Consider the following 25,071-nt stretch of genomic DNA (forward strand, 5'->3'; position numbering starts at 1 on the left):
CAGTCCCCAAGGGGGATGGTCACGCTGCAATCCCTTCTCCATTCTTCTCTCGGGATCTTGGGCATGCACGCACATGCGTCCGGTGTGAGTTTAAGTCGCCGAGTCCAGGACTTGAACCATGGTTGATTACATGGGAGTCCAGCGACATAGCCATTATGCTAACTGCTGGTCCCATATTTTTATTTTTAATTAATGAATTAATTTACATTCATTCACTGAACATCGTTACAGCATGCCAAATGTGATTTGTCATCCAGAATATACTACATAATGGCTTAATCATACATATCATCAGTAATTTTCCATCTCTAGTTTCATATACATATATATGTGTGTATATATATATATATATTCCTCTTGATTCTCACTCTCTGCCATTTCCCACATGTCTGAGTTTAGGCATGAAACTCTGAGTAGAATGAAAATACTATAAGATAGCACCTAGCTGATGCCATATAGCTTACTACGGTCATTAAATAAATATTTTTTTAAATATATTTTTAATTTCAAGAAAAGCAGTCATTAAATAGGTATTTTTAATATGTTTTTTAATGGAAAGAAAAGCAGTTTTTAGCTTTAATAAATCAAAGAAATCCTGAGGAAATTTGCCTAAAACTGAAAGCCAGGAAACAGTTTAGAATTCTGTTTAAATAGTAGGTACATGAACCTATCAGCAGCTCAAGACAAGACAAAAATCCTTAAAACTGAAAAACAAAGCCTAGAAGAAAGTCAGCAATGTTTTAGTCAAAAGTCACAAAATGCTATTTCACCAGTTCAGTCTCATGTACTTTATCTTCTGTCGTGGTTCAATTTTCTCGATTAAATTCTGGAAGATAACATTCAATTCCAGAATTGTCCCTACGATGAAGTTAGTTCTTTTCTTAGTTTTGAACTCTTATTTCTGTTGTCTGTATTTAATTTTCCTGGTATAGTACTCCCCTGAGAACTTCTTGGAGATCTGGTATGGTGTTGGTAAATTTTTTCAGGTTTTGTTTATCTGAGAATGTTCTTTTCTTTTCTTCCCATATGAAGGATAATCTTGCCAGGTACAGTATTCTTGGTTGAAATTGTTTTCCCTTAACACTTTGAATCCATTTTCCCATTCTTTCCTCCCTCACGTTGTTTTCAATGAGAGGTCCACTATTAGCCTGATGGAATATCCTTTGTAGGTAACTTGACGTTTGTCTCTTGCCAATCTTAGTATCTTGTCTTTGTGGTTTGGTCAATCTAGCTATAACGTGTCTTGGAGAAGATCGTGGGTTGATTCTATTTGGGGTCCTTTGTATTTCTTGGGACTGGATCTTTGAATGCCTCTCTAGTTTGGAAAGCTTTCTTCCAGGATTTCATGGAATAGATTATCAATCTCTCTTCGCCTTCTGGGATACCAATTATCTTGATGTTTGGACATTTGATAGTATCTAGAATTTCTTATAAATTATTCTCATTTTGGGGGGCAATTTTCTCAGTCTTAATTATGGATTTTTCTAGGTCAGTGATTCTATCTTCTACATTTGAGATTCGATTTTCTGTATGATCTAATCTGCTTTTAATACTTTCAAGGGAGGTTTTGACTTCCTGTATTATAGCCTTCATCTCTAATAGGTTCATTTGATTTTTTTTTATAAAGTGTGTATTTCCTCTTTTAGGTCTCGCAAGAATTTCCTCACCTCCTGGAACTCGTCAGCTCCTTTCTCTTGTCTCTTCTGCAGTACCTTGTCTCTCTTCTCTTCCATCTCTGTTAGCTTTGTCAGTATGAATATTCTAAGTTCTTTATCAGACATTTCCATGAGTTTCATTGTACTGTTTAAGGATGAAGAGGAGTTATTCTTTTCCCTTGGAGGAGAGGTATTTTCTTGCTTTCCCATATTTCTTGTGACCCTGAGGTGATTTCTAGTCATCTGATGGATGGTGCGTTTCTTCTTAATTCTTGAAATTCAATCTGAGAGTTCAGAGGCGTACTGGAGGAGGTGATCTGCAATCTCTCTTCTATTCCATTTTCACTCTTTATGCATCAGATTCAGTGGGGATAGAGAAATATTATGACTCTAATCATACTCAGACTTTTGGATCCTGTTCACTTGGACCTGTCTAGACATTCAGAGCGTGGAGACTGAGAAGCCAAGGGATAAAGACAAAGAAAAAAGGGAAAGAATTAAAGAGAGGAAAGATGAAGAAAAAATAAAAGAAAAAAGAAGAAAGAAAAAAGATAATAAAAAACTTTAGATTTTAATTTTAAAAAGCAAAATAATGGAAGTAATATTTCACAGCTCAAGTTCAATATCCATGTCAGGATGGGCCTGGATTTGTGCCTTTCCTGAATGGAATGGGGAAAGGCACAAATTAGCACGATAAAGGAGGGACTTGAGAGCCCAGAGACTACTTTACCTATTTGTGCCTTTCCTGAATGGAATGGGGAAAGGCACAAATTAGCACGATAAAGGAGGGACTTGAGAGCCCAGAGACTACTTTACCTTAAAAAAAAGTTAAAAGACACAGAGAGACACAGAGACAGAAAGAGACAAAGAGAAATGGACAGAAGGAGATAGAGGTAGCCCTATCCACTAGAAATGAATCTGAAGGGAGAAGTCTCAGCAGAAAATTTTAGTCAAGGAAAGCAATATTTTACAGCTCAAGGTTGATGGCCATGTCAGGATGGGCCTGAGTTTGTGTCTTTCCCATTAGAAATTAATCTGGAGGAAGAATTCTCAGCAGAAAATCTTCATTTTTAGTCAAGGAAAGTTCAAGTTCTGTACCCATGTCAGCTATTATTGTTTTTAAAAATTTGCCAGAGAGAGTCAGGAAGAGAAAGGAAAAGTGAGAAAGCAAGCCACCAGGTCCAGAACTCAAACCACAGTCATCCACATGGGAGCCTAGTACCCCAATCACCATGCCACTTGCTGTCCCCAAGTGTTTTGATTATTTTTTAATCATTATTTTCTGAACATATTTCCTTAACCCATGTATCATGTTTCAGTCTCAGAGCCTTTGTACATCCCTCATTTCTTCTCACGGTTTGGTCCTTAACCTTACTTGGGTGTCTAACCAAATGTCACCTTATTGGAGAGGCTGTGCTGACCACCTCATGTAAAATAGCCCTTGTCCTCACACTATTCCTATATGTAATCCAATGTAATATAAAGAAGATTATGATAAAAAATAAAAAAATTTGCCAGAGAGAGTCAGGAAGAGAAAGGAAAAGTGAGAAAGCAAGCCACCAGGTCCAGAACTCAAACCACAGTCATCCACATGGGAGCCTAGTACCCCAATCACCATGCCACTTGCTGTCCCCAAGTGTTTTGATTATTTTTTAATCATTATTTTCTGAACATATTTCCTTAACCCATGTATCATGTTTCAGTCTCAGAGCCTTTGTACATCCCTCATTTCTTCTCACGGTTTGGTCCTTAACCTTACTTGGGTGTCTAACCAAATGTCACCTTATTGGAGAGGCTGTGCTGACCACCTCCTGTAAAATAGCCCTTGTCCTCACACTATTCCTTATCTTTCAGTTCTTTTACCATGCCCATTGACTCTCAGGCTTATTGTTACCTAACAATGTAGCATAGGCTTTTTTTATTTATTTGCGTATCATCTATTTTCTCCATATTCACCTCGTCCTGTGGCCCTGGCCAGGAGAATGTAGGCAGTATGAAAATCAAGACTGTTTTGTTTTCTGATACATCCTCCAAACCTACAGCAGTGCTTGGCTTATGGAAGGTGCTCAGCAAATGTTCATTTCGGATTGAATGGTCCCATGGCGAATGCTTCTGTTGACTACAATTATGAAGTCAACGTACAATGGCATTGTCTTCCTGTGTTTCCAGAGCCACAAAACAGTTGCTAATGAACCTCACCTGTTTTATTCACTTTACATTTCTTTTATTATCCAGCCAGTGCATGATCAAATGCTACTCTCTCATATTTTGGTGAGGACTGCTCTGCCTTCCCTCCTCTTCCCCTTCCCCCTCCCCTAGAGCATTCCCTCCATTTCCCTGAGAGCAAGAGCATTTGTCTACACAATCTCTTTGATAATGAACGTTGTTTCTCTAGTTCTAAAAGTCTGGTTCCTGGTTGCATCCTCGGGGGATCTAGAGTCAATTTTGCTGACTAGCCTGTGTTTGCAGAGCTCCTAAATTCCTCCCTAATGGCTATAAAATGTGCTAAAGAAGGAAAAGCAAAAAGTTCAATGTGCAATGAATCAAAACGGGCCTGGCCGACAGCGGTATACTTTCCGATAAGCACCTATGTGCTCTCCCCACCTTACTATCAATCTCTCTCACCGGAAGTGACTCAGAAAACCAGGTAAGCAGTTTGGCATGCAGAACAGAGTTGTGGGGCTGTGCTGATGAGAAGGCGCATCTCTCTTCCTCTCTCTGACGGGGTGTATAGCAGACTCGTTTAGAGATTAGCAAGAAAGTCAGACGGGCTGATTGCACATCAGCGACCTTTCTGTCTTTTCAGGTGGCCAGTACTACGGAGTTTTACGTTAGTACCATGGCATTTAGATATGATTTCTTAGCTTCTTAGGGTTAGGGTTTGGTTTTGCTTGTTGGTTAATTATTTCTTCCATGAGAGAAAGACAGAGAGAGAGAGGCAGAGAAAGTGCACAGAGAGAACACCCCAAGTGGGGTCTTGATACCACAAAGCCCCAGCCTCAGTCAGCCCCATATTAGGAGCCCCGGTGAATGTAAGACTCACGGAGGTCCCGAAGGTGTTCCCTGGAATTGTCCCTGGAAGATCTGCCTGGCAGAGTTGGTGCTTTGCTGCTGGGCCATTCTCCAGCCCACTTTTTAAATAATTCAAGGTTCCCCCCTAGTACCATGATATTGCTGGCCAAGACTCTTACTAGCTGTTTTATGTCTTTCCAGGAATTTTCTACATAAAAGTAAGCATCTTAGGGGACTTTTGAAAAGTTCATAGAAAAATGGAATGAAAGTACAAGTTTATGTTGGTGCAAAGGTTTGTAAAAATCCATGCATCGTTTTTTCATAATATAATCATGCATTTTCCATGAACTTTCTGAAGCTTCCACTTGTACATACACTTTTCCTCTGTGTTCTGACAACAGTGGCATGCACGCTATTCCTCACGTCACTCTTTGTTCTACAGTTCATCCTGGAGATCATTCCTCAGCCTTCAGTAGAGGTGACCCTACTTTAAAATCACTACCTAGGGGGCAAGCAAGTGGTATAATGGCTAAGGACACTGGACTCCCACATGGCTGACTGCAGTTCAAGTCCCAGACCTGGGAGCTCGCTTTCTCACTAGAGTCTCACTTTCTCTCTCTCTGTATCTCTCTGATCAAATTAAAATAATAATAACAAACAAAATTAAATAAATTAATAATTCTTTTTTAAAAAAATTACTACCTAGGCCAGTCCAATGCCTTATGGTTAAGGGAGCTGCATTCCACATGACTGACCACAGTTTGGGTCCTGGCCTTGGTGACTTGAGAAACATGACAGGCATGTGTGTGGATGTGTCCATAATCCCAACAGGATGGAGAAGTGGAGAATGAGGTTGTGGCATGACTATGGTCCACCGAGGGGTGCTGTCTCCCTCACCTTCTCTTTCTCCGTCTCTCTGCTGAGTACACCATTATTTATACATAAATCATGAAAATCACTACATAATATTCAATTCAATGCATGTATTGTATTTTATTTTACCAAGCCCCTTTTGAGGTATATTGAATTTGTTTGAAATTTTTACAGTTGCAAACAATGTGATCAATTATTTCATGCTTGAATTTGTTTAAAATTTTTACAGTTGCAAACAATGTGATCAATTATTTCATGCTTGAATTTGTTTAAAATTTTTACAGTTGCAAACAATGTGATCAATTATTTCATGCTTGAATTTGTTTAAAATTTTTACAGTTGCAAACAATGTGATCAATTATTTCATGCTTGAATTTGTTTAAAATTTTTACAGTTGCAAACAATGTGATCAATTATTTCATGCTTGAATTTGTTTAAAATTTTTACAGTTGCAAACAATGTGATCAATTATTTCATGCTTGAATTTGTTTAAAATTTTTACAGTTGCAAACAATGTGATCAATTATTTCATGCTTGAATTTGTTTAAAATTTTTACAGTTGCAAACAATGTGATCAATTATTTCATGCTTGAATTTGTTTAAAATTTTTACAGTTGCAAACAATGTACAAGTTTATGTTGGTGCAAAGGTTTGTAAAAATCCATGCATCGTTTTTTCATAATATAATCATGCATTTTCCATGAACTTTCTGAAGCTTCCACTTGTACATACACTTTTCCTCTGTGTTCTGACAACAGTGGCATGCACGCTATTCCTCACGTCACTCTTTGTTCTACAGTTCATCCTGGAGATCATTCCTCAGCCTTCAGTAGAGGTGACCCTACTTTAAAATCACTACCTAGGGGGCAAGCAAGTGGTATAATGGCTAAGGACACTGGACTCCCACATGGCTGACTGCAGTTCAAGTCCCAGACCTGGGAGCTCGCTTTCTCACTAGAGTCTCACTTTCTCTCTCTCTGTATCTCTCTGATCAAATTAAAATAATAATAACAAACAAAATTAAATAAATTAATAATTCTTTTTTTTTTTTTAAATTACTACCTAGGCCAGTCCAATGCCTTATGGTTAAGGGAGCTGCATTCCACATGACTGACCACAGTTTGGGTCCTGGCCTTGGTGACTTGAGAAACATGACAGGCATGTGTGTGGATGTGTCCATAATCCCAACAGGATGGAGAAGTGGAGAATGAGGTTGTGGCATGACTATGGTCCACCGAGGGGTGCTGTCTCCCTCACCTTCTCTTTCTCCGTCTCTCTGCTGAGTACACCATTATTTATACATAAATCATGAAAATCACTACATAATATTCAATTCAATGCATGTATTGTATTTTATTTTACCAAGCCCCTTTTGAGGTATATTGAATTTGTTTGAAATTTTTACAGTTGCAAACAATGTGATCAATTATTTCATGCTTGAATTTGTTTAAAATTTTTACAGTTGCAAACAATGTGATCAATTATTTCATGTTTACGCAAGTATGTCACAAGAGAAGACTCCTAGAGATGGAATTTCTAGGTCAAAGGACATGGATTCCTTATATTTTTAAGAAATGTTTTAAAGTTCATTTATTTGTTTCATGAATGAGAGAAGCAGCACCCTGGCAGGGCCCTGACACTGAGCTCCAGCCCCAGCTTTAGCCAGCCCCGGGTCAAGGGCACGCTCATGCCCAGCAGAGGTCTGGTAAACCCTCCCATGTGGGTCCTTGCAGGGCATGGTGCTCTATCATCCTGCTACCCTCCCACCTTCTCCTTACATTGTGGTAAATCATCACAACTTCCCCCTGGACAATCCAGTAGATATGCTCCTCCATAATTTACCAAGAACACACACAAATGTCCGCTTCTCTGCCCCTCTCCAAACTTTGCATCTTGGCAAACACGCGATTTTGTGGTTTCTTTCCATTTGCATTTCTCTCGTATATATAAATATAGCTTCTGTTTTGGTGGATTGTCAGTTCAGGATTTTAGTCTGTTATTGTTCTAAGTTAATTGATCATATGACATAACAAGGAAATCTATGCATATTAAAGACATTTATTTTTTGGAATATGGGGGAAATATTTTCCCCAGTTTCCATTAGTCTTTTTCTTTAAATTTGCTATAGGGCACATGCTCTCACCAGAGAGAAACAGAGAGAGAGAGAGAGAGAGAGAAAGCAAGCCGCCAGGTCCGGGACTCGAATTATGGTCATCCGTGTGAGAGTCCAGTGCCTTAACTACCATGCCATCAGCTGGCCTCCATTAATCTTTATGTTTTGCTCTCTTTCACTTATCATGCCAAAAAATGTGCTCAAGTGTATTAATTCTCTATTTTGAGATTACTTCAAATTCATAATCATTTTAGCTTCTTTCCTTCTTACATTTTAAAAAATAAAACTTCTGAAGTGTGCCGGGGGCATGTGCACTTTCCAGAGAGGTACAAAGAGAGAGCGAGAAGGTGAGAAAGGACTCCCTTAAGAAGCAGGTCAACTCTGCAATCCCTTCTCTTCCATTTCTTCCTTCTTTCAGGATTTTGGGCATGCATGCACAGGTGCCCAGCATGTTGGTCAAGCCACTGGGTCCAGGATTCGAACTGCAGGTTCAACCACGTGGAATACAGCCAACTTAACCACCAGGTCACAGGCTGGCTCAACCCTTGAAATTTTAAACAGGACGTTTTCTTCCACTGCATTTCCTTTAAATAGTTTTATTATGAAATGCATTAAGAAACAATAGTTAACAGGCACAAAGAATAATAAAGCCAACGTGTGCTTGCTCACCACTTAGCTTACAAAAACATCACTGGTAAGGTTGAAATCCCCACCTCTACCGTTATCTGCATTCAGTGTAAATCATTTCCATCTACTTCTTTTTTTTTTCTTTTTTAGAGGTTTTTGAAGACACAGAGACAAAAAGTGAGAAATCACCCCCCAGGAGATATGACCATGCCGCAATCCCTTCTCCTCCATTCTCCTCTCGGGATCTTGAGGCACGCATGCACACGTGCCAGGCATGAGTTTTAAGCCACCGGGTCTGGGACCTTGAACCATAGTCAACTACATGGAAGTCCAGCGACATAGCCATTTCACCATCTGCTGGTCCCCATCCATGTCTTAAAGTATTTTTCGATATAGGTTCCTAAACAACACAGGTCGTTGCTTTTGATGTTTCTAAACTTCACATAAAATGTATTCTTTAGTAGCTCACTTTTGTTGATCAATATGTCTGTGAAAATTCAGGCATACTAACAGTATAGTTTATTTGTTACATAGAATTTGTATTTTACAATTTTTTTTTTACCCATCTTCCTGAAAATGGATTTTTAGGATTCTTCTTTTCTTTTCTTTCTTTCTTTTTTTTTTTTCCTATTAGAAATAATGATGTTAGGGACATTCTTGTTCAGCTCTCCTGTACACAAGAGAAAGGGTTTCTCTGTGAGCAGAATTGAAGGGTTGGGGGTTAATTCACCATCCAGTTTACTAGGTAACGTCAAATTATTTTGAAGGTGGTAGACTCCCCATAGCTATGTTTAGAAATTTCCTGTTTCGCATCCTGACTTTCCCTTGGTATTGTGAAGCTGTAACATTTTAACATTTTTCCAACCTGAGGAGGCATGAAAAGAGTATCTGATACAATTTGAATTTCTCTAATTACTAGTGAGTTTGAGTATCTTTCATATGCTAATTAACCATCTAGGTCTTCTTTTTAAAAAATTCGTTTGTTGCTATCTTTTGTATATTGTAAACTTTTTTCTTTTTAATTTCTTTCTGTGTTTGAGCATCTTTTGTAGGAATGCTATCATTAATTTTCTATATAAATTATATATTATACACCATGATGGTACATGGTGTAGTATCATTGGTGGTATTTCAGTTTTTAGTATTTTTCCTTTCCAGAGATGGTGTTCACGTCCTGTTGGCTGGAGAGTGGGCTCGACTTAGTGTCTCACTTCTAAAGCAAGAGTGATGGTATGCCATTTCATCCAATGGGTCATAAAAGACCCAGGCACTTTCAGCTTGCTTTTATTTCCTCTTGAATTGCTTGTTTTGGGGTAAACCAGATGCTATGTTATGCGAATACCCAGACAGCCTTGTGGAGAGACCCATGTGGCAAGGGACTGAGGCCAACAGCAAGACCTCCTGCCAATAGCCATCTGAGTGTGCCATCATGGACGCAAAGCCCCCAGCCCCTGTGAATCCTTCAGATGCCTGCAGCCCTAGCAGACACATTGGCTGCATCCTCACATGGATCCTGAGCCAGAACCACTCAGCTAAACTGCGCCCGGATACCCAACCCTCAGAAATGGTGGGTGATAGATAATAAATGATTGTTCTTTTAAGCTGCTGTCTTAGTCCGTTTAGGCTACTGTTACAGAGTACCATAGACAGGGTAGCTTATAAACAACAGAAGTTTATTTCTCACAGTCTGGAGGATGGAAAATGTAAGATCAAGCTGTCAGCAGATTCAGTGTCTGGGGAGAGGGTGAGAATCTATTTACTGCTCATAGATGGTGCCTTCTCCCTCTGTCCTCACATGGCAAAGCCAGTGAGAAGACTCTCTGGGGCCTCTTTTATAAGAGCCCTAATCCCACTTGTGAGGGCTCCGCTCCATAATCTAATCACCTCCCAAAGTCCCCACCTCCTAATACCATCACATTGGGAGTTAGGATTTTAATGCATGAATTTTGGAAAAATACAAACATTTCATCGTTATTTTGTGAGAGCAGCTAATAGAATTCAGTCACTAGCAATGACTAATATCAAATTTGGGGATATTTTGTCAAGCAGCAATAGGATAACTAATATACATGTTGTCATAATGTTCGTCAAATTGTTTTCAGTTGGTTCTTTTGTGTTTCTTAGAACTGCAGTGCCGTCTGCATGGTGATCACTGACCTGATTTTAACAGAAATGTTCTTATAGTTTCCTCATCAAGGCTGATGCCAGATTTGAGTGGAAATTCATGACTTTTGAGATGTTCACAAAGGTCTATGCATTTATTACCATTTTATTCACCATTTTCTACCTCTTGCGCATACTTTTTTATTCTTTTTGGATCTTCTTTTTAATTCCTGTTATATTTATTTTATCTTTTTTGGATTACTTTTTTTTTCTCTGATGTCTTGAGTTTCATATTTAATTCAGTTTTTTTTTTTGAGAGTTTTTTGCTATAGAGGACATGTGCTCACTTGAGAGACAGAGAGCAAGAAATCACCATTTGGGGGGATGGCCATACTACAATTCCTCTCCTCCATTCTCCTCTGGGGATTTTGGGCATGCACACACACATGCCCAGCATGAGTCTCAAGCCACTGGGTCTGGGACTCAAACTGAGTCCAGTGCCTTAATCATTGTGTTATTTGCTGGACTCAATTCAATGATTTATTCATTTATTTGTTTAGAGAGATGTTCTGCTGTAGGGCAGGTGTGCTTGCCCAAGAGACAGAGTGAGACGGAGAGACAGAAAGTGAGACATCATCTCCAGGGAGGATGGCCATACCACAATCCCTTCTCCATTCTCCTTTTGGGATCCTGGGTATCCACGCATACCTGGCATGACTTTCAAGCCACTGGCTCTGGGACTTGAACCTCGGTTGACTACATGGGAATCCAGCTCCTTAATCACTACTCCACCTGCTGGCCTCTCAATTATTTTTTATCTTTCTGTCTATTAAAGTATAAACAGTATTCAAAACCATGAATTTTTCAGAGCTTTCGTTTAATCATATCATAGAGTCTGATATTACTTTTACTTTCTACGTCATTATCAATTCTCTCTTCAGTTTTCTTCTTGACCTAAAATTTTTTTAAAGAGTTTCTGCTTTTCTAGATGGTACCATGGATCTTTAAAGTTAATGGAAGGGGGACAGTAGGTGCCTTAGGTGCTGGAATACCACACGGCCAGCTGCAGTTGGAGTCCCAGATTCAGTGGTTTGGAAATCGCACCGGGTGTGTGTGTTTTTGTCCAAAATTCCAAGAGCGGATTGGAGGAGAAGGAATTGTGGTGTGTTGGGACCAGCAGTTGGTGTAACGGCTATGTCACTGAACTCCCTTGTAGTTAACCACAGTTCGAGTCCCAGACTCAGTGACTTAAACTCACGGTGGGCGTGTGTGCGTGCCCAATATCCCAAGAGGAGAACAGAGAAGAGATTGTGACGTGACCATCCCCCACCCCCACCCCTTGGGGGGTGATTTTTCGCTTTCTGTCTCTCAGTCTCTCTCTTTCTAGTGAGCGCACGAGCCCTATAGCAAAAACTTCTCCAAAAGAAGAAGAAGAGACTGTGGTGTGTCCATACCCCTAGGGGGTGATTTCTCACTTTCCCTCTCACTGTTTCTCTCCAGTGAGTACACACATCCTATGGTGAAACTCTAAAAAATAAATAAATAAGAATAGTTAATGGAGGGGCCAAGTGGTGTGCGGCTAAACTGCTGGACTCCCACATGGCTGAATGCAGACTCAGACTCAAATCATGCAGTTGGCCATGTAGGATCGGCTCCTTAACTACTACTCCACCTGCTGGCCTGTGTGTTTCTTAATACCCACGCCCAGTTCCACACCTAATGCCCAGTGTTCATTGGACCTACAGCCACTCTTCTAGGAATCAGTCGTGGCAGCAAAGTTGGACCCACCAGGCTCTGGCTTTTACCTTCAAGTTTCTTATCCACGTTACTGGTGCTTCACACTTCACGACAGCAATGATCTCTAGAGTGCAGTCTGAGAGGCAGGGACCTCTCAGTGATGAGCTCTCTCCTTACTTATCCTGAGAGCCCAGAGATGTTTGCACCTGGAAATACGATACGTTTCAGGTTATCGTTCTTCTGGTTTTCCTCAAAGTTCGCCTCTCATAGCAAAATCCTCCCATAGGACTTGGAGGACAATATTCAACGACCCTTCCTGACTCTTCAATTAATTATAATTTTGGCTTTAGCTTATCAGTAACCACGTGACTCTCTCTGAAGAAAAAAATCGATTGGAGACTAGCCAAACATGCATTTTCCTCCCCAAATAACAAAAATTACAGTAGCAATAATAATAATAATGGCTTATACTTTGAATGCTTACCATATGTGGTTTCTGCGTACTTTATACATACATCCCAGTTCATCCTCATTACACCCTGAGGTAAATCACATCGTTATTATTGTAAATATCAATGTTACCATTATCCACATTTAGAAATTAGAAAACTGAGGCTCGAAGAAATTGAGTAAGAAACTTAGGCTTTACCAATTATTAGTGGTGGGACAGATGGGATCCTGACTCTGTCTAAACCCAAAGACCATACCCTTCCCCTTACGCTGCATAGTTTACTAGCCAATTTTCCTCAAGGCCAAACAGATCATACATGTGTTATTTATTAATCATTTTATGCTCTATAATGGATTCTATAGCATAATTACTATGGAAGTTAAATTTACTGGCTTATTTCCCAGGGTATATTCCAAGAATCAGAGTAACACTAGCAACTCCTCAGTCATAGGGTATAGCTATTGACTAATGATTTCACAAGTTTACTCTTGAGGTTCTTTAAAAGTTCTTAGATAAATATAATCCTATTCATTTATGTTTAGAAACTCCTATAGGCTTAACATTATTTAGTCTATTGCCTTTGAACCACTTCCCTTAAATGACAGTGAATTAGTTAGAATAAGTTAAGGTAGCTGCTATAACAGACAATTCTCCAAACTCCAGTGGCTTAAATAATTCATTTAAAAGTTCACTTTTGCTCATCTGAGTCAAATCTGATGTTTCTGCTCAACACTTCCCATTGCTCAGGTGCAGATCTTGACTCCTTTCTTTGATAGCCTTTGAGTCTTCCATAATTCATAACCCCTTCAGTAGAATTAAAAAAGAATGCATGGAAGTTATTTGTTTTTATTTTTTGGTTTGCCATAGGGCACTTTGCACTTGTCAGACAGAGAGAGGGAAAGTGATAAATCACTCCTCCAAGGGGGATGGCCACATTGCAATCCTTCTCTTCCACTCTCCTTTTGAGACTTCGGGCACACATGCACATGTGCCCAGTGTGATTTTCAAGCTCCTGGGTCTGGGACTCGAACCACAGTCAGTCAGGTGGGAATCCAGCGGTTTAACTACTACACCACCTGCTGGACCCTCTGCATGGTAGTTTTTATGAGTCAGGCCTAGCAAGGGTCTGTATCACTTCTGTCCTTATTCCATTGGTTGGAATTCATTCACTCAGTCCTCAATATCTATAAAGGTTGCAAAAAGTGGCCTGTGGAGGGCCAGCTGATGGCGTGGCGGTTACATTGCTAGACTCTCACATGGCTGATTGTGGTTCAAATCCCAAACCTGGTGGCTTGAGAATCACGCCAGGTAGGTGTGAGTGCTTGTATGGCCAAGATTCCAGGATGAGAATGGAGAAGAAAAGATTACAGCATGGCCATCCCCTCTGAGGCACAATTTCTCACTTTCCCTCTCACTATCTCTGTTTCTCTTTGTCTCTGTCTCTAGCAACCACATGTGCCCTAAGGCAAAAACCTCCTTAAAAACAAAAAAATAAGGACCAGCATTTGGCTTAATGTCTATGTCACTAAATTCGCATGTAGTCAACCATGGTTGGAGTCCCAGACCAAGTGGCTTAAACTCACACTGGGTGTGCATGTGTGCATGGCCAAGATCCCAAGAGGAGAATGGAGGAGAAGGGATTGCAGCATGGCCATCCCCCCAGAAGGTGATTGCTCACTTTCTGTCTGTCTGTCTCTCTGTCTCTGTCTTTCTGGTGAGTGCACACACCCTATAGCAAAAACCTCTCCCTCCAAAAAATTTAAAAATAATAAATAAATAAGTAGCCTATGGTCAGAAGGAAAAAAAAAAATATGTTCAATAGGCTGGTCTAATGGCCGAGTGTTTAAGGAACCTGAGTCTCAACTGACTGACTCAGTCACTTGTATCCTGGCCCCAGTAGCTTGAGGGACATGTCTGGCACATGTGTGTGCATGTCCCAAATCCCAACAGGTTGGAGAAATGGAAAACAAGGAATTGCAGCATGACCATGCTCTTCTGGTGTTTTCCTGCTCTCTCTTTGTCTCTGTATCTCTCTGGCAAGTGCCTGAACTCTCTGGCTTTTGAACAAACTACTAAAATAATGTGTTCTGTGAATACAGCGATCTCACTCAGACAGTTTGGGGTCTCGCTAATTTCTTATTCCGAATGGATAGTACAGGATCCGTTCTGATTTTATTGCTTCCTCTGTCTCCGAGATCTTTCACAGCATGACCGCCAATAGGCCCACTGTTTCTTGTAATTGGATTCTTCTTTTCAGTGCCTGTGATGGTTTAAAAGATAAGTCTATACCTTCTTTAATTCCTTTCCCTCCGAAGTGGAGATTAATTCTCTTCCCTTTGAAGGTAGGCTGCACTTAGTGACTCACTTCTGATGCGTAGAATAGAGAAGAAATGATGAGACGGACTTCAATATTAGGTTATAAAAAGATTGTGGATTCAGTTTCTGAAGCACTCTTTCCCTCTTTCTCTCTTTTTGAATGGTTCGCTCTGAAAGGAGCAGCCCTAGGGAGAGGAGAGCCAGTTGCTATGGTGGAAGGACACCCAGGCAGCCCACAGAGAGCTGTAAAGCCTGCCAGCCAGCATGTGACTGAGCTTGGAAGTGGACCCTTTCCCCAGTCGAGTTTGGAGAGAGCCAACAACCTGACCTCAACATGAAACACCCTGAGCCAGATGTAATGTGGAAACTCCAAAAAGTTTATGAAAAAATGGTAAAGTACAAGTTTATTTTGATGCCAGAAAAAAAAAAAAAAAGTAAACCTATCCATAGCCTTTTCAACTACACATTATCCAGCTAAGCTGCTCATAGATTTCTGAGCTATACAAACTATGAAATGTTAACTATTTGTTGTTTTAAGCCTCTGGGCTTAAAATAATTTGTCACACAGTGCTAGATTTCTAATATATTGCATTACACAAAGTTGTTATATTTTAACCCCTATGTTGTTATGTGGGTCTCTGGGCATTCTTCTGCAGCGTAATGGGTCCTAAGCTTTCCTGTAATATCTCTCCATGGATACCCTAGAGCAGATGTTCACTATTGGCTCTTGGCTCTAGGACTCTGATCTGTCCCTAGAACCATGTGTGAGTGCAGCCATTGTGTACACATACAGACGGAGAATGTTCTGTGTACAAAGCCAGCTTTCCTTCTCAGAGAGGTGAGCCACACAGGAGAAGGTCATTTCCACGTTAGAGCAAATGTGTTCTCTGAGACTTCATGACACATTTAAAGAAGATCATTGTTGGCATGGTGGTTAAGGCACTGGGCTACTACATGATCGACCGTGGTTTGAGTCCTCGACCTGGTGGCTTGCTTTCTCGTTCTCCCTGCCCCCGTCTCTCTCTGGTCAAATGAAACAATAAATAAATAAATAAATAAATAAAGCCATAATTCTTTTTTTCATCTTTTTTTTATCTCATTGGTTATGTCTGTCCTTCCCCTGGCCTCACAAAACCCACATCAGTCATCTTTCTAAATGAAAAATTAGACAAAAATGATAAAATCCATTCAGATTTTGGTCTTTGTGTATGGGAGAGAACTACCAGTAGTTGTTTTTTAATCACATCAGACTTTCAGATAGCTGTGCCAGTTACCCCATTTGGGCCATCCATCAGCCATGCGAGGGCCACATACATTGCACCTGCTTCAGGGGTGTGGAAAGGAAGACCAAATCGCTTGTTCAATTACATAATCTAGAGTGTGATGGGCTTTAGCCCCCTTTTCTCCTAGGGACAGAAGTCGTTATACCTCAGATGAGAAGGAATCTCTCCAGTCAACCAAACACAGTCAACTGTGTGGCCAGCAGGTGGCATGGTGGTTAAGGCACTGGACTCCCACATGGACAGCCGTGGTTTGAGTCCTAGACCTGGTGGCTTGCTTTCTCACTTTCCCTCTCTCTCTCTCTTTCTCTGGTGAGTACATGTGCCCTATAGAAAATTTTTTTAAAATAATCATAAATAAATTAAATTAAATTAAAATTAAAAATAACCCTCAACCTACCACATCTGTGACTTCTGGAAACCTATTGATGGGACTAAACAATTTGAACTTGGTGCTTCTTTTTACTCCTGTGCAATCATCTTCTAAGTGCTTATTCATGAGTTTCTTAGAAACTTGCCTTACAAGGGAGTTAAAATACGATGCGACATGACCTTCCCTCCTTAGTTTATGATATATTTATTACTTGGTCTAAGTTTGTAATTAAAAAGTTCTGTCCTCCTCAGCCCCTGTTTTTTTTCTCCTGAAAGGCAGACTGAAGAGCTGTTACGGTCTATACAGAGAGCCAAATGGGGCTGTCTACAGAAGCAGATGCACTCCATTCTGACAGTCCAGCTTGCCTCCCAATGCCAGTGTCCAAATACCACCCTTGATGGGAATGTGCCAGAGTTTGTGCTCCACACACGTTCTTAGTTTCCACTGGCATCAGAGGGCCCGCGGCTACTCAGCCAGCAAACATGTGACTACCCAACCAGTGGGAGGGATTTCATCAGTCAAGAGCCACTCTCGGTCCACTCAAGGCAGTACTCACTGAATGCTCTATCTGTGGCTGAAGTCTGAGCTTGGGCAATTGCCTCACGCCTAGAGACAGGGCATCAATGCAATCCAACTCTAAACTTGCTTATCAGCTCCAAATATTCGTTTGCATGCAGAATATACTTAGAATGATTTTAACCTGAGCATACAAAGAACCAATACATATTTAATGAAGTCAAATAACACTACACATATTAGTATTGATCTTTGAAAAAACACCTATTGACTCAGATTTCTGGTCCCTTGAACTGTATTTGTTGCCAGCTTCAGCAAGTTTCTTGGTTCTAAATAGAGGCCAATTCTGAATCCTGAGCTCAGAATAAGACCCCAAAATATCTCTTCTTAAATGAGGATTCTGCTAAGGTCAGAGAATGGGGGGGGGGAAAGTCCCAAGGAAGGATAGGAAGAGAGAGAGTCTTCCACCTTGAGTGGAGTTTACCGATCTGGAAACAATCTCCAGGTGGAGAGCCATGAACAGTCATTTCAAGGCACAGAAGTAGACACAGTGTTTCCTTGTGTTTGAACCACAAATCCCAGCCTCTGGCCTGTGGCTACAGAGAACTAGCTGTAGGGGGCATGGCGTTGGAATTCCACATGCAGCATCTGGAGAAAGGACTGGAAGGATTGCGGGGTGATTGCTTTTCTTAGGTGACCACAAGGGCCAGGTGGGCAGCCCAACCATGTCTTCTCTTCTCTGAGGATGGTGAGTTGAGATGAAAACAAATTCTGAATGCATCAGGATCCCTTCTCGGGGTCCTTAGCTAGCTGGGTCCATGCACAAGCCTACCAGCAGAGAGAGAAGTTGTGCATACCCTCTGAGGTCTTTAGAAATTGCCTTAACATGCAGTTCCATTCACTTTATTTAGTCTTAATTTACTCTTCTCCTGCTATGTTTCTGCTGGGCTCAGAATGCCTCCCCTGATAAAATGTGACTCTTGTGGCAGCTATAGGGATGGGATCCTCAGGCCTTGGTTCAGGGGAACCACTGAGCCATGTGGTTGACCAACGGCCTCCAGGGCTTCCCCTTTGGATCTACCCGTGTGCAGGCCACAGCTCTCCAGGATACTCCCAGCCAACGACTGCCCATTGTTCTGATCACACCTGAACAGGGCTCCCTTAGAGAAGTTGTGCTCAGGGACCCTCGGCCTGGCGTGAGGGAGGTGGTGCTGTCACCTGAGGTACTTCCCCCTCACCTTTCTTACCTTTCTCCTTTCACAGGTGTCAGACCAGCAGTGTGATCTGAGCCATCGCTGGCCACTCCTGCTCCCCCTTCCCTTGATGCTTTACGAGGACTTCCTTCACTCAAACTCTTGCAGGTTTGACTCTGTCTCGGTGTCTGCCTCTTGGAGGGTCCACACAGGAGCCACTTCTCTAGTCTCTGCTCTCGGTGTCCTTTTTTGTTTTCTAGACATTTCTGTGAGCCGTGTCTCCCATCAGCCCACCTTAGTTTAACCGTTCCTAAGGCTAACTCTTTGGCAGTCTGCCTGTCTGCTCCAGCTCCAGGTCTCCAGAACCTCACAGTGATGGGACTGATAGTCCAGCCTCAGTGGGCAAAGGAAATGAATACTTCATCTAGCAGACCAGAAATGCTAGTGCCCTTTTACCAATCTTAATATCGCCTACATGGGGGACCAGCAGATGACATAATGGTTACGTTGCTGGACTCCCATGTGTCCACCCAGACCCGGTGGCCTAAACTCATGCCGGGTGCGTGTGTACATGTCCAAGATTCTGAGAGGAGAATGGAGGAGCAGGGATTGAGGCGTGGCCACCCCCCAGGGGGTGATTTCTCTCTTTCTGTCTCTGTCTTTCTCTGTCTTTCTGGCAAGCACACACGCCCTATAGCAAAAACCTCTCCCCATCCCCCTCCAAAAAAATATGTATATGAATCACCTACATGGAAGTGAGAACCTACAATCATTTTCCTATACTGTCTTGGAAAGATTTGTGTTCCAGCGTATTTTGAATCATGGAAAGGTAAAATGTTACACATATTGAATATCATGTAACATGCCCATTCGGGTCTGCGGCAGCAAAAGCAGTTAAGAGTGCTTTAGTAGCAAAATGCATCAATATTAAGTTGCAAAAACAGGGTTTGAAGCAAGTTTTTTAAAGATAGGAAGTGTCAAGTTAGCCTCAAATCCACCTAGGTCATTTTCTTATTCTTTTTCTTTGTTTATTTTGCTGTAGGACATGTGCACCAGAGAAAGAAGAAGAGGGAAAGAAAGAGAAAGAGAAAGTGAGAAAGTATCCCTCAGGAGGGATGATCGCGGTGCAACCCCTTCTCCTCCAGTCTCCTCTCAGAATTTTAACCACACACACACACACACACACACACACACACACACACACCTGGTGTGTTTTTCAAGCCGCCAGATCTGCGACTCAAACCAAAGTCGACTGTGTGGGATCCAGCCGCCTCAACTACCACACCACTGGCTGGCCCCATTTAGGTTGGGTTTTGAGTGAAATCAATGATTTGAATGTCTTAATTTCAGAGCTTTTCATATTTCTGAATGGAAGAGGCAAGATCACAGACTTCTTCTGTAACAGAGGTCCCATGAACCAAACAGCTGTTTTGGGGCAAGCATTACACTGAGTCTGAGGACATTACAGACATTATTTTGTTTGGTTTTCTTTTAACTTCATTTTACAAGTAAGGAAACTGAGTCTCATTTTAAAACCTAACCAAAGCCATACAACTTAGCTTACACCAGAGCAGAGATTTGAACCCCCAGATTGCTTTAATGATTGTGTCTGCTTCCAGCCTTATTGCTCTTGCCCTCTGTACCACCCAGCTTGCCTGGGTGAGCAGTCATGTAGCCCTGACTACACACAATGTGATGTAACAAAAGAGGCCTGGCCCGCAAGCCAGCAGGCCGGAGGGTCAGCACAAATTCCATTCTCATCAAGTTTGACATCTTTGAACTTCCAGATCCTCACATATAATAAGGGACTAGCAATAGCCAACTCACAGCGTGGCTTTAATAAGGACCGGCATATAAATCTGGCGGGAAAATGTTGTGGGATCACACCCGTGCATTGTCAGATACACCATATGATGACGGCTGCAGGGGTGATGATTACTTGTGCTCTCGAAAACTCTCAGGGCTCTAAGTAAGCGACCCCTTGGCAGAGAGCTGGGTGGGTGCATCATCTTCCTCGAGCAGCTTTGCACTTGAGCATCAAGGAAGATCTAGGCCCTTGAGATGCCAGCGCAAAGGGGCCTAATTTGCAGAAGCTGCAATGCACCATTTGAACTTTGGAAAGAAGAGCTGACAGTTCTGCGTAGAAATTGCTTTTCTAAAGATGCCATCTCCATGTTCAAGTGAATAATTGCTCTCTCTCTCTCACACACGCACACACACACACGCACACACACACCTGTATGTGCATGTGCACGCGAGCACACACACACGCTGCAGGAAAGACATAGGCTAGGCCTTCAATCTCGACTGACTGTGATTCTCCGAAGTGAAGTTGCTGCCTGTGGAATAAAATCAACTCTTGGTCCTCGCGGCCTTTTCTCAGAATGTCTGGGCTGTGGTTTCTCGTTAGCACAGCCACACGGTCCTTCTCATTAGTGTGTGTGTCTGGGCCAGCTCGGGCCTCTGAATAAGACAGTAGGGTAAGAAATGGTTCCACGGTGAGCACGGTGGCTAGCAAGGCCTGTAAGACGGGCGCTGTCCTGGACAGCGGGAGGCTTTGTGTAGAAGCAGAGGCCCTGTGGCCCCGTGAATGCCGAATCTCAGGTTGAAGTCAACGTCTTTGATTTCAGGTAAAACTAGCAAGGCAGACAAGAAGCAGAGGCTGGCGAGGTAGGTCTGTTCATTGAGAGCATGAGGAGAGATTCTAGGTCACACTACAAGGTACAGCAGAATCTAAATCCGTAAGCAATGGAGGAGCCCAGGGCGGGAACTTGGCCCAAAGAGGAGAAAAACACATAGTATGCATTTATGGATGGGGAACAGTCTTCCTCGAGCAGCTTTGCACTTGAGCATCAAGGAAGATCTAGGCCCTTGAGATGCCAGCGCAAAGGGGCCTAATTTGCAGAAGCTGCAATGCACCATTTGAACTTTGGAAAGAAGAGCTGACAGTTCTGCGTAGAAATTGCTTTTCTAAAGATGCCATCTCCATGTTCAAGTGAATAATTGCTCTCTCTCTCTCACACACGCACACACACACACGCACACACACACCTGTATGTGCATGTGCACGCGAGCACACACACACGCTGCAGGAAAGACATAGGCTAGGCCTTCAATCTCGACTGACTGTGATTCTCCGAAGTGAAGTTGCTGCCTGTGGAATAAAATCAACTCTTGGTCCTCGCGGCCTTTTCTCAGAATGTCTGGGCTGTGGTTTCTCGTTAGCACAGCCACACGGTCCTTCTCATTAGTGTGTGTGTCTGGGCCAGCTCGGGCCTCTGAATAAGACAGTAGGGTAAGAAATGGTTCCACGGTGAGCACGGTGGCTAGCAAGGCCTGTAAGACGGGCGCTGTCCTGGACAGCGGGAGGCTTTGTGTAGAAGCAGAGGCCCTGTGGCCCCGTGAATGCCGAATCTCAGGTTGAAGTCAACGTCTTTGATTTCAGGTAAAACTAGCAAGGCAGACAAGAAGCAGAGGCTGGCGAGGTAGGTCTGTTCATTGAGAGCATGAGGAGAGATTCTAGGTCACACTACAAGGTACAGCAGAATCTAAATCCGTAAGCAATGGAGGAGCCCAGGGCGGGAACTTGGCCCAAAGAGGAGAAAAACACATAGTATGCATTTATGGATGGGGAACAGCACCCCAGGGTCTGAAATAGGAAGGGCATGCTGTCCCACACAGAGACTTGCAGATGTTAAATGAGGTAAGGGAGTCGGCTCAATCCAGCTTTGAAACTCAGCTCTGCCCCTTAGCTGGTGGCGCGACACTGGGTGAGATACTCAGTTAAAAACATTGCCGTGGATTCATCTGAAAATGGGGACAATGCCTACACGATTATTGTAATATGGAATGCGTTTAAAAGTGTGCCTAAACACAGCACGTGCTTCCTGATGTTGATGATGAGCTGTCATCCTGTCTTCTGCCCTAGCTACGCTCTCCCCAAGGGTGGGGCAGGGTGGGGTTGGCAAGCACGGGGCAGGCGAAGGTCATGGGCACGTGGCTTCTGAAAATCCCTGGTAGTGTTACCCTAAACCCAGAAGTTACGACTTTATTTTCTACCTGAAGAAAAGTTGATTGGTTCAGTTTTTTTAGAAATGAGCACAACAGGGGACCAGCAATTGGTGTAATGGCTATGTCGCTGGACTCCCATGTAGTCAACCATGGTTTGAGTCCCAGACCCGGTGGCTTAAACTCACACTGGGCACATGTGCATGCGTGCCCAAGATCCTGAGAGGAGAAAGGAGGAGAAGGGATTGTGGCGTGGCCATGCCCCCTAGGGGGTAATTTCTTACTTTCTGTCTCTCTGTCTCTCTGGTGAGTGCATTTGCCCTATAGCAAAAACCTCTCCAAAAAAATAAGAAAGAAGAAAGAAAGAACAACAACAACAACAACAAAAAACAAGCCAATGTGTGGAGAATCCTCCTAAAACCACATGAGAGAGCCAGCAGGTGGTGTAGTTAAGGCACTGGACTGCCACATGGTCAACTGTGGTTAGAGCCCTGGACCTGGGTTTTTGAAACTGATGCCAGACATGTGTGCATGTGTGTCCAAAATCCTGAGAGGAGAATAGAGGAGAAGAGATTGTGGTGTGGCCATCCCCTCAGAGGATGAGTTTTCACTTTCTCTCTCTCTGTTTCTCTCTAGCACATGCCCTGTGGCAAAACCCAACCCAAACCAAACAAAAACCCCACATGTCTCTTTACTACCCTCTCCCCCTACTAAAAACAAACACACAAACAAACACTTCATTCAAGAGAGTAGAGAGGAGTAAACACATTTGTATCTTACTCAGTTTTTCTTTGCCTTTGTATTTAGGTGGCCGTAAGACAAGTCAGTACCTCTCCCACCCCATCCTTCCCAATAGAGCGCTCTGTTTAAGAGGAGTGCAAGAGTTTTCACTCTGAAGAAGAGCTTTCAGGTGAATAAGGTTACTTTTCCTTCCCAACAAAGTTCTCTGTTAGGTAAAGGAGCTGAAAAGTAGAGAAAACGCTTAGAAGCAGGAAGGACAAGAACTGGGTGTGTCGTTCTATTTCGTGTGAGCTGCACGACAGGCAGTGAGGCATCTTGGTATCCCTGATCCTGGTGGGTGGGGGGTCCCAGAGGTGGCAAAGGCTGAAGGCGTGTGGAGGAGCCCGCTGCCTCTCTCGGGAGTGCTGCGCAGCAGGTGACATGGACTGCTTGTTCTGTCACATACTTCCCATGTGACCTCAGAGAAGCACCTTGATTTCCATCCAAGTGTTAGTTTCCTGGTCTATAAAGTGATATTGGCACAGTCTAGTAGGTGTAGTCCCTAGTGTGCTGGCCCGCAGTGCTGGGAGCCTCTGGTCAACCAGAGACCCAGATCCCGGAGCAGTCTGGAAACACTGGGCGTGCATGATCCCAGGTCTTGAGAAGCTGGAGAGCTGCAGAAAGAGGGTCAAGGCATGACGAGTCCCTGTTGAGGACATTCTCTCTCTCTCTTCCCCTTCCTCCCTTAAATGTACACACACACACACACACACACACACACACACACACACATAAATAAAATACAATAAAATCGGATATTGATAAATACTTCAACAATTTTATTCATTTTGGTGAAGATCAAATGAATTATAAATAAAACAACAGGAGAGGAACGGGCTCCTCTCCCGGGGTTGTCCTGTACCAGGTGACAAGGACTACTTACTCCGTCACGAACTTCCCATGTGACCTTGGAGAAGCCCCTTGATTTCCACTCTAGTGTTCATTTCCTGATCTCTAAACTGGGTTACTGGCCCAACCTAGGCTGTGTAGATGTCCATTCAGTTATGTCACCTGGTGGTGGCAGAGGCACCAGCTCCAGGAGATGGTGGCAGACGGAGCAGTGCCGGTGGGACCGGTGGCAAAGCTAGTAGAAACAAGTTTAGACACCAAGTAAACCCCTTTGCTCTTTCAGATAGGATGGTGTCGAATCCATCCACACTTAGGAAACTAACTATGGTCATACAGATGGCGTTTCCTCAGTCGTTTTCCTTTGTTCTCCTTAATAAAGTTGTATTCAAAAACCTGAAACTCTTCCAGAGGCTTTCAGAGGCGTCGAAACCGGGGCATCTGTGTTTTCACCCGGACTGGAGCCTACAGACAGAACAGTGAGTGTTGGACTTGGGCAGGGCGGCGGCAGCAGGAGCCTAGAGAGAAGGTAAGATAACATTTCCCAGTTATGGGTCCAGGTGTGTCCTCCAGAAGATATGCCGAGACCCTAACTCCCAGTTTCTGGGAATGCGACTTTACTCAGAAATAAGCTTTTTGTAAACATAATCAATTAAGATACTGTCATTGATGTGGGCCCTAATCCCTCATCAGTGGTAAGGAGAGACCCAGTCAGTGACAAGAGGGGGAAAAATAAGAGAAAAATCCAGAGATAGAGAAGGGAAATGCCGTGTAAAGAAGGGGGCTGAAAATGGAAGATGCTGCCACAGGCCAAGAGCCCTTGGGGCCCAGAAGCTGGAAGAGCCAGGGAAGGTCCCCCGCTGGAGATTTTGAATAACCACGGCCCTGCTGCACACTGATTTGGGACATCTAAGCCCCAAAGCTGAGGGGGAACACGGCTCTGCGGTTGTAAGCTCTCTGGTTAGCAGTCCTAGGAAACCAATGCACCCGCCTCCCAGCAGGAAATCTCCCATCCAAGCTCTTAAGAGCTCCCCTAGGACTGCAGGATAAAGCTCTTGCTCCTCAGCACGGTGAAAGCAGCCTCTTTGCTGTCCAGCCCTGCCTCCCTCTCTAGGTTCAGCTCTCATGCCTTCCACCCTCTGCTCAATGGGGAAGCCGGTTGTTTCTGACCTCGGTGCCTTTGTTCAT

Source organism: Tupaia chinensis, unplaced genomic scaffold (assembly GCF_000334495.1).
Source record: "Tupaia chinensis unplaced genomic scaffold, TupChi_1.0 Scaffold000247_1, whole genome shotgun sequence".
NCBI lineage: Eukaryota > Metazoa > Chordata > Mammalia > Scandentia > Tupaiidae > Tupaia > Tupaia belangeri.